The sequence below is a fragment of the Rattus norvegicus genome, chromosome 16, assembly GCF_036323735.1.
Source record: "Rattus norvegicus strain BN/NHsdMcwi chromosome 16, GRCr8, whole genome shotgun sequence".
NCBI lineage: Eukaryota > Metazoa > Chordata > Mammalia > Rodentia > Muridae > Rattus > Rattus norvegicus.
Window position 1 is genome coordinate 60,057,227 of NC_086034.1, and position 9,915 is coordinate 60,067,141.

Genomic DNA, 9,915 nt, shown 5'->3' on the forward strand with positions numbered 1-9,915 from the left:
ACAACAAACATGGTATGTACCCACTAGTAAGTGGATATTAGCTTTAAAGTAAAAGACTATCATGCTATGGTTCAGATTCAGAGAGGTTAGGAAACAAAAAGGACTGGAGAGGGCTGGCACAAGGATCTCCTCAGGAAGAGCAACTAGAATGGATTGCAAGGATGGATTGCTTTTGGATTGAGGTGGGAACAGGAGAGATCAGGTAGTGGGCAGGTGAAAATACTGTAAGAAACAACATGGATGAAATCTCAGAGTGCTTTTGATTTGCATGTCCTTGATGGTTAAGGACCACTGAATATTAGTCCTTGAATATTACTTTAAGTGTTTTTTTCCCATTTGAGATTTCTCTGTTGAAAATTCTCCATTTAACAAAATAATTTTATACAAATATTTCTTGAAGTATTCTAAAATAAAAGTGACTCTGTAATATTGTGATAACATTTTATGTAGTTATTCCTAAATGATATCCTATTAATAAACATTAAGGACTTTGACATTCCAAAGTCCTGTAACGATAATCAACAGCAACTCTATTATTATCAATAACATTATTAAACCCAACCTAATGCCATATTGGATATCAAATTAAAATATACTCTTTCATATAACTTAGGACATTTGCCAAAAACATTTGTATATGATCTAAATATCGCTTGATTTGTGCCCTAGGGTTTAGATCAAGTCTATTATATGTTTATATTGAAATTCATTGAATTCCATTCTAGTAAGGAATTTACCCAGTGAAATTATAATAGAGAGAGCGTGCACCTGTGCAATTGGATTTCATCCTGTGTTTGTGATTGGGATGTTTTCAGAAACAACCCCAATCATATGAGTTGGTTATGTTGGACATTTCATTATCTCAAACAAACAGTATTTCCTTATTTTTCAACATGCCCGTATATCCAGAGAGGCCAGTGGCATACACAATAAGCCCAGGAAATATAATGTCAAAGAGCTCTGCATTATTTAGTAGCTCTGGGGAAGGAAGAGAACTAGAGAAGTAGGGAGCAAATTACTTCCTTAAATTCTGCTATATTACATAGTCCAGAGTCGACATCCATTGTATGGTTGCTTTCTGGCAGAATGCAACCAGAATTTTCCCACCCTTATTAAGAAAATTCATTTCATCTTCATGAAATTATGTAGAGGGATGGTGGGAACACGTACAAATGATTAACTGTTTACTTTAAATAAACCGTAGCATTGTTTTTAAGAGAAAGGGGTCCAAAGCAGGTTACAGGAGTGTATAGAGAGCATCTCTAAGATTCCAGAAATAATTGAAGAAGGAATCCACGGAGCCAAAGAACCATTGGAAAGGAAACTCTGAAGCCAGGTGAGCCACAGAGATAATGCTGCCATTCCCATTATGTCAAACAACTTGTCTTGGCTTGGGTAGATGTGAGCTTGCTGCAGAATACTGAACAGTGGATTCTGATTTGTGTTTCAAATGCAAAAATTTGTTAGTGTACAAATGACCACCAGTTCAACTTACTTTGGTTTCCTTTCAATTATTCTGTCTTTGGAATTATACATGAATGTGCAAATAGAGCTTTTTAAAATTAATGAGTAAACTATATTACCAAATCCTTGATTCAATAACTTTCTTCTCAATTTACCAGGCTCATTAAGTGAGCTAAAACTTTCATGCCAATAATTTTATTTCATTGGAGAAATGTTCATTTTCACCTTGTCATTTTTCAAGGAAAGAAGTGATGGATAGTTAGGTTTTTAAACATCAGAAATGCTGAGTTCTGCTACTTCTATATTAACAAAATTAAGTGTTTAATTATAATTATAATCAGTCATTAAGTTTTATTGGTAGAGTATTGTGACATAGCCATTCGATTTCCCGCAAAGTTCTTCATGTGTTTCACAGGCTAACTCATTATTAAGAAATATGTCAAAGAATATTTTAGTTGATGAGATGAAGACTTCCCAGGAAGCTCTTTTAAAGTACATATTGATTTTATTCCAAGAACATCATTTCATTCATATAGAAATGTGTGTATGTGCACAGGAAAAGACAAATGAACATGGAGTAACATATATCAAAATCTGCAAAATTCCTACCCCTTGAGGTGTTGCCTGTGTGGATGCTATGTCACACGTGCATCATTAAGTGGCAGAGAGGAGAGGGGCTGTGTCTACAGGGTTACCTGCTTGGATTCCTGATTTTGAGGACTTTCAGCTGGGACCACTCAAGGCACACACATCAGGTTACATTCATTCCATTCTGCCTACTCCCTACCCCTTACTCCCAAGAATTTCTCAACACCCATGTACCACTTGAAGAAGTTATTTAAGAGTCCTCACCATGATTCCCTGGACTTTTTGGGGGGGAGCAAAGGTGGTTATTTTATGTTTTTATGAGGAATTTAGAAATGGTCATAATTTAACATGGAGGAATTAGCTAGAATTGATTTGTATAGCCATAATCTCATTTGGTAACTAAGCTAAAATCATATCTTTATTTTGGTATAGAACTTATTTGTTACAAAAATTGTAAAAGTACAATGTTCAGACCCAGTCCTCCTATTGATGGACAAACTTCTGAGTTGATTAAACATGTGAGTTAAGGGCCAAATAGCAAATTCATGGCTCTAAGTTTATTGTGCTTTCTAAGTGTAAAGCATGGCTCTAAGTATAAAGTGCTTTCAAGATAACAGATTAAGATAGTTAAGGAACAACAGTCCAGATACCTTATATAAATAGATGGTTTTCAAAAATGTCAATATAACATTTAAAATTGTAAATATAAAAATATAACATATAAAAACATAACATTTTTTTCTTTTCTTTTCTTTTTTTTTTTTTTTGAGCTGGGGACCGAACCCAGGGCCTTGTGCTTGCTAGGCAAGCACTCTTCCACTGAGCTAAATCCCCAACCCCAAAACATAACATTTAAAGTTATTTATCTTTTGTTGAGACATATCTGCTCCTAACAACTCCACTTTAGTGGATTTTTAGTGAAGAAATTGAGCATCTCTACCTCCTGGTGAGGTAATATGCAGGTGAAGGCAGGTACAGGATAGAACGAGGCCTGTCATTAGACAAGGAGGAAGGATATGTAGGAGAAAAGTTTTAGAGAGGGAGGAAACCAGAGTGAGGAGTGAGCAGCGGGAAAAGCAACATGGAATTAGACATAAACGATCCTCATTTTGCATCCTTACATAGATACAGGTTGTTATGAATATTATTAAGGAATGGGTGTGTACAAGATTTTGTGTGTCTAGATGAACAAACTATACCTTATCTAGGTGGGTGGTTAATTGCGTGGGTGTGTTGTACATTAGCTTTTAACATATCAATCTGGTTGATGGCTTACAGTCTGTTGAGTTATGTCTTCACTAGATTGTTGGGAGTGTGAACAGAGTCTGTGACAGGAAGCTGTGATAGGCTATAGAATGTTTGGGGCTAGCATGGCTTAGAGCCACACTAATGAGATATGAGTCTCAGGTGATGTGAGTCTCCGGTGTGGTAAAAACTACCAAGGAGACAGTGTGTGAAAGTAGTAACAGAGAAACAGCTAGAGCAATGTCAGGGGCCTTTTTAATTTTACCACAACACAGTGTTCCAATTTGTGAATATCTAAATGATTAGTAGCCAAACATTCCCTGTAAAAAGCGAGCCTGAGACAACCACCAGTCTGATGCCAGACAGACTAGAAGAACCCTGCCTGGAACCTACTGTAACACTGGGGAGGAGTGAACCATTGACAGATGACCTTTACAAGGAGACAATTAGGTGATCTGGATGAGGAGAGAGTCTGGGATGACCACCAGACCTGCTTCATGGGACCTGGATAGGGAGCTAGCCTGAGATGACCACCCAGCTTGGGGGAGAAGTGAGGGGAGACTATGCCTGAGATGGTCCTGGCTTGGAACCATAATGCATGAATGCAACATACCACTCCTGAGACCATGCCTGAGAAGATGCCACTCAGAGAGCCCAGATGCCACCAAGAGGAGCAAGTAAGTGGTGGCAAAATGGAAAAGAAAGGGGAATAAAGGGATGTGGGCACAATGGAGAAGCAGAACTGGAGACTCAGGGGTAGTGGGTAACCTATGGGTATGAGTATGGGAGAGCTGACCTAGGTACTTGTCTGACATGCAGGGGAAAATTTCCCCCTCCTCCTTGTCACCTACTGCCTCTACCTGCTGCAGTGCTCCAAAGAGTAGACCCTGAATCTTGACTGGGCAGCACAATAGAGCTAGACCTAGCTGTGGGGTTGCAGGTGAGCTGGTCCTCAAGGCTGTGAGTGGAAGAGAGTGGTTCCTGTCTCTTGTCTGCTGGGCATTGGTGATGTGGATGAGGGAGAGATGTCCTCCTTCCCTTCCCTGTCCCTTGTCTTCCATGGCAGGCAGGCTCTAGGATTAGGAAAGAGGGAGAACTGGCCATGGCCTCACCAGCTGCAACACTCAGGAGAGCAGACCCTGCAGCTCTCCTGGGCAGCAGGGTACAGATGGCCCTGGTTGTGGAGGTTGCTGGTTGCTGGGCAGGAGAACCAGCAGGCTGACCAGCTCAGATACTTCTCAGGCCCAGATCCAGGGCTTTGGATTGGCCCACCCCAACGTCTACCCCATCGATGAACTGCTGGAGTGCATGAAGGGGCCAGTCCTACATTTACAAACCTACAGGATCTTCCTGACACAGGGTGGTAACAACAGAATATCTGAGAGGAGACCCAGAGATGATCTGGTTGTCATAGAGTAGTAGACACCAGAGGCCTCTTACTAGAACAATGAGTCATTGCAAGGAACATTAGCAAGTAAAAAGACAGAGGGGTATACTGTGGAACAGACTGTGACACACTAGAGCTTCCACAAAGAGATATTTTTATCTCTATTGGAGAATGGGTTGCAAGGGTGAAGAATAGGTATGAGGGGAGGGGAAGACAGGTAGAATTGGGGTACATGAAGTAAAATTCACAAAGGACCAATAAAAAGTTTCGGTAATTTTAAAGAATAACCAAAAAATTATATTTGAGACTGAGTCTTAGTATGGCTTGGAATTCTATATATCGAGGTGACCGCATAGAGATACCCAGTCTCTGTCAGACACAGTCTCTGTCTTCCAAGTGCTGGGGTTAATGATACTTGGTCCCAATTATTTTTAACTGAGGGATTTATTTTGTTCAATTATTTAATTATTTTTCAATAGTGTGTGTTTGAAGACTGAAGTGTCATTCCAAATGAAAGTAAAATCAGCTTTAGAAGCATTCAAACTTTACACGGACAGAGTTAGTAATGTAGGAGGTAATAATTTTAAAGCTATCAGAAGATGTTTTTTCTTCATAGGGGGAACAATTCAATAACATACATAATGTGCAAAGTATAATTAACTGGAATTTTTGAAAAAGAATTTTCATTAGTCAATTACTCAAATTTATTTTTATATTTTATATATTTAATAATATATATGATTATATAATATATAACACTGATAACTAACTGTATATAAATATATAACATACTTGTATAGTATGTAATATTATAGTATATTTTTACAAATTAAAATACAAATCAAAAGAAATATATACTTAATTTGTGCCAGGTATCATTTTTTACAATTCAGATACTTCAACATCAAGTAACAATTTCTCAACATAAATTTCTTCTGATAGGCTGGGAGTTCTTTTGCCTTCATACTGCATTCACTGTTCCCATTTAAGCTACTAGTGCTGGACTTTTAGGACTGATCTTTATCCTTTTCTCCATAAACATCAATGTTAACATTTCTACTAGTTTATCTCTCTATAGAATCAATCCACGACTCCCTATGAACCATAATTGAATTTACTTTACTCTATAATCTGTGCTTGGGAGCAGTTACTGACTCCCCACAGCCAACGTGATTACAATTATGACCCTGTTTTTAGTGTCTTTCCAACTTGGCTCCTACTGCGTTTGTGATGCATACCCTTGCCCATTTCACCTGAGTTCACCCTGTGATCTCCTCACTCCTGAACTACATTTGCTTTTGCTACCATCCTTAACTGGACATCCTTTCTATCCTACGATACTTATTTCCATTTTGTCATGTAAGATCCAGTGTAAGTTTCAGTCTCTCCAAGAAACCTTCACAGAAACCACCACCAAAAAGCTCCCTTTCTGAATTATTTGCCATTTTTTGCTGTTAGTCTATTACAGGCATAGTGTAGTAATCTTCAACAGTTTGGTATAAGGAATGTTTGTCCTCTTGAAAACTATTGGAGATCCAAGGAACTTTAGCTTCGGTGTGTCATAGCCATCAACATTAGTAATGCTATAAAATAGAAGAGAAAAATAATTTATTTTAAAATAATTGTTTATTGCTTACTAAAATAAATAATATATTTATTAAAAGTCAGCAAGCAGTTCAGTTTGTTTTAAACAAATTTTAATGCGAAACTTAGTAGAAGCTGCATCTTTCTAATCTACTTTTCTGGTTAGTCAGACATCACGGAAATCTTTTATGGTCACTTATGAGAGAATGACAGGTTTGGATATCTTGGGAGGACAGCTTCATTGAATCTAGTCTTTTAACTACTTGTGAAAAAAGTATTCATAGACAGTTATATTTATACAGGCTCAGATTACTCTCATTAAGGCTTTGAATTTTTATAATAGAATGTATTCCCAGTACTAATACGGGGCCTTAATTTTCAACAGTCTAATCTCAGCTTAAGAAATGAATTACATAGGTTTTATTACCACTTTTAAAAAAAGTCTTTGGAATGTAATTTATACATAATATGAATCTATTTAGATTCACACATATAGGTAAATAACCTTGGGAATTTTATAAGTTCTTTCCATTGAGAAAATTAAGTCTATAAACTCTCCGAAAGGGTTCACTACTGTTATGGCTGGAGAGTGTTGACTCATCAAAGGACATTATTTAGAGTAAATAGGCTTACTATTTTAATAGACTACTAATTAACTCAGATGCAATATCTCTACTTTTGTAAATATAAAATTACTTACTAATTATGATTATAGTATTTACTTAAGGAAAGAAAATGATTACACTAAAGTATTAGGAATATAAGCAAGTTTAAAATAAAAAATATGTATCTGAATAAAGTGTAAAAACAAGCTCTTCTACGGACTTTTACTTTTAAATTTATCTCTTACACTCTATTAGGAAATATGCTTCCAGTTTTTTTTGGAATCCAAAGTTGGAAAATTAGCTATGTCTTTTCACATAATTAGTAACACTTAACAATTATCAGCATATTATTCTTCTGGACGCCAGGATATTGATTAGTCAGCTTAGAATCTGCACAAAGAACCATAATAGACTTGGTCCTCTAAGGCTTACAGCTCTTTGAAGGCGGAAACACTTCTGTAAAGTCCATAAGGAGGGCAGCCTGTTGGATGGCTCAATAGATAAAAGCACTTGTTACCAAGCCAGAGACCTAAGTTTGGTTCCCAGATTCCGTATAGTAGAAAGACAGGACCAGATTCAGCAAGTTGTGTTCCACATGCATACTGTGACACATATGTTCACATGCACACATACTGTGACACATATGTTCATATGTACACACAGACAGACAGGCACACAGACAGATAGACTGATGTAATCTTGGAAAAAACACATAATAATTCAAAAGATATAGCAAAAGACAATCATATTGGAAATTTTGATGCAAGTACATAACAACGATAGCACTCTCAAGCATCTGTGACACTTCTTCAAACCTTGTCCCTCTCATACCTCACCCTTCTTCATCTCTGAAGCCGATCGCCACTTCTCCTGGTTTTTGAGTCACTGAATAGCACTTTCGCTCACACTATTTCACACGCTTCTTTCTACCTCAAGGACTCTGACTGTATAAATTGTGAACATCAGAGACTGAGAACCTGTAGGTGTTTCTCTGGGTAACCACAGCAACCGATATTCCTGGTTGGTTACAAAGCTTTGCACAGGAGCCTACAGCGATGACACGCGTTTGTTTTCTTTAGTAGTAGCTTACGTGAACAATCTCTGTGTTAGCTTGCAGTTCTCTGACACTCATTCTTTTCTGAAACTAGAATTTAAATTGCTTCTCAAATAAGCTTACCTGTATTTAGTTCCTGAACTCAGGGATTTTTTTTTTTTTTGTGGGTAAAACTCTTTTTGAAAACCATATCTTAAGCTATCAAAATTCTTGGAACTTGCAGAGGTGATTCCTTTAAAGGAAATAATATTTTATCCTCTGAATAAAAACAGAGCAGAACCAGAAATCTGTAAGATAACACACTTATTGTATATTTACGTTTCATATTTGGAGCAGCTTCTGTTTTGCCTCGTGCCCCAGTTTTTAAGTGAATTATTTATTTTATTGGTGTTCAGTGTTTTTCATTTCTAGGTATATTCTAGATAATAATTCTTAGGGAGACATATAGCTGATAAAATTCATGTCTTTTTCAATTCTACAGGCTGCCTTTTCACTCAACTGAGCCATGTGGCCCTTAGCCTTTGCTCTCTGAAACGTTTAGGGTTTACGACATCCCATGTAATAATGGATGCTCTTTAATTCTTCTGCTATTGGGATCCCGGCCAGAAAAATCTTTTCCTATGCCAGTGATTTGCAAGAGTGTTCCCTCATTTCTCTTCAGTCACATTTGGGGGTTCAGGTCTTAGGCTGAGCTTCCTCACATTTGAGGATGAGATTTGGGCAGAGAGATAAGGGTCTAACATTTTTCTTCGTGTAGCTACCCACTTTTATCAGTCACGTTTTATCTTATCTAATGCATAAAAATGCTTTCTATTCTTAAGATTTGCTTTGACTATTCTAGATCTTTTCTGTTCTATATGAAATTTAAGATTTTTTTATCCAATTCCAGTGAGTAATTGAATTGGAATTTTGATGGGGATTGCCTTGAATCTTTATGTAGGATGATCATTGAAACTTTTTTAATCTTACAGTCCATGAGCAGGGGGTAGGGGTCTTTCTAGAACTTGGTGTCTTCCACTTCTTTCTTTTTTTTAGTATCTTAACGTTATCATTGTACAAATCTTTCATTTCTTTTGTTAAATGTATTCCAAGATTTTTTGCCCATTGTCAATGGTTTCAATAGCCTGTTTTCTTTCTCAATGTGTTTGTCACACATTGAGAAAAGATAATGATTCTTGTATATTAATTTGGTATCTTACTACTCTGCTGAATGTGTGTATCAGCTGTAGGAATTTTCTGGTGGGCTATGTGGGGTCTTTTATGTATAGAAGCATTTCATCTACAAATACGAATGATTAGATTTATTTCTGTCTCATTTGTACCCTCTTTATCTCCTTGATTTGTCTGGCTGCTGTAAGACTTAAAACACTGTACTGGATAAGACATGTCAATAAACATGCTTTCCTTTTACCTGATTTTAGTGTAAATGCTTTGGGGTTTTTTGTTTTGCTTTGTTTTTATTTTTTCACTTAGGTGTTGGCAAAGAGCTGCATATGTACATTTATTATGTTGAAAAATGCTCCCTGCATTCCTAGATTCCCCTAGGTTTTATCACGAAGGGATGTCTCACATTGTCAAGGCCTTTTCTGCATCTAAGATGATAATGTGGTTTCTGAACTTGCGTCTAGTTGTACTAAGGAATCTGTGGTCAACAGCATACTAATTCTCAGACACATTTTTAAATGAAATGCCTAAAAAAGAGAAATGCAATATATTCCATTTTAACTGCTCCTCACTATTTTCCTGAGATCACTTCTCAGATAAAATAACCGGATTTAGAGCTTTGTTTCAAAGTCTACCTTGGGCATCATCTTTGGCCTTTCAGTGAAATTCTTAGTTTCTTTTCTTTCTTTCTTTCTTTTTTGCCCCATATTTCAAACAATCTCTAAGGACAAGAATTTTGGGATATCTAGACACATACCTCCTGCAACTAGCACAGAGAATAAATTTACTCTATTTTTGTTGAATAATTGATAGCATTTGTGAGA

At 36.8% G+C, this 9,915-nt stretch overlaps 1 pseudogene; it reads left to right on the plus strand.

Moving 5' to 3' along the window:
- Window positions 1-2,068: 2,068 nt before the first annotated feature.
- On the plus strand, window positions 2,069-2,192 carry LOC120097620 (small nucleolar RNA SNORA17; annotated as a pseudogene).
- The last annotated feature ends 7,723 nt before the right edge of the window (window positions 2,193-9,915 follow it).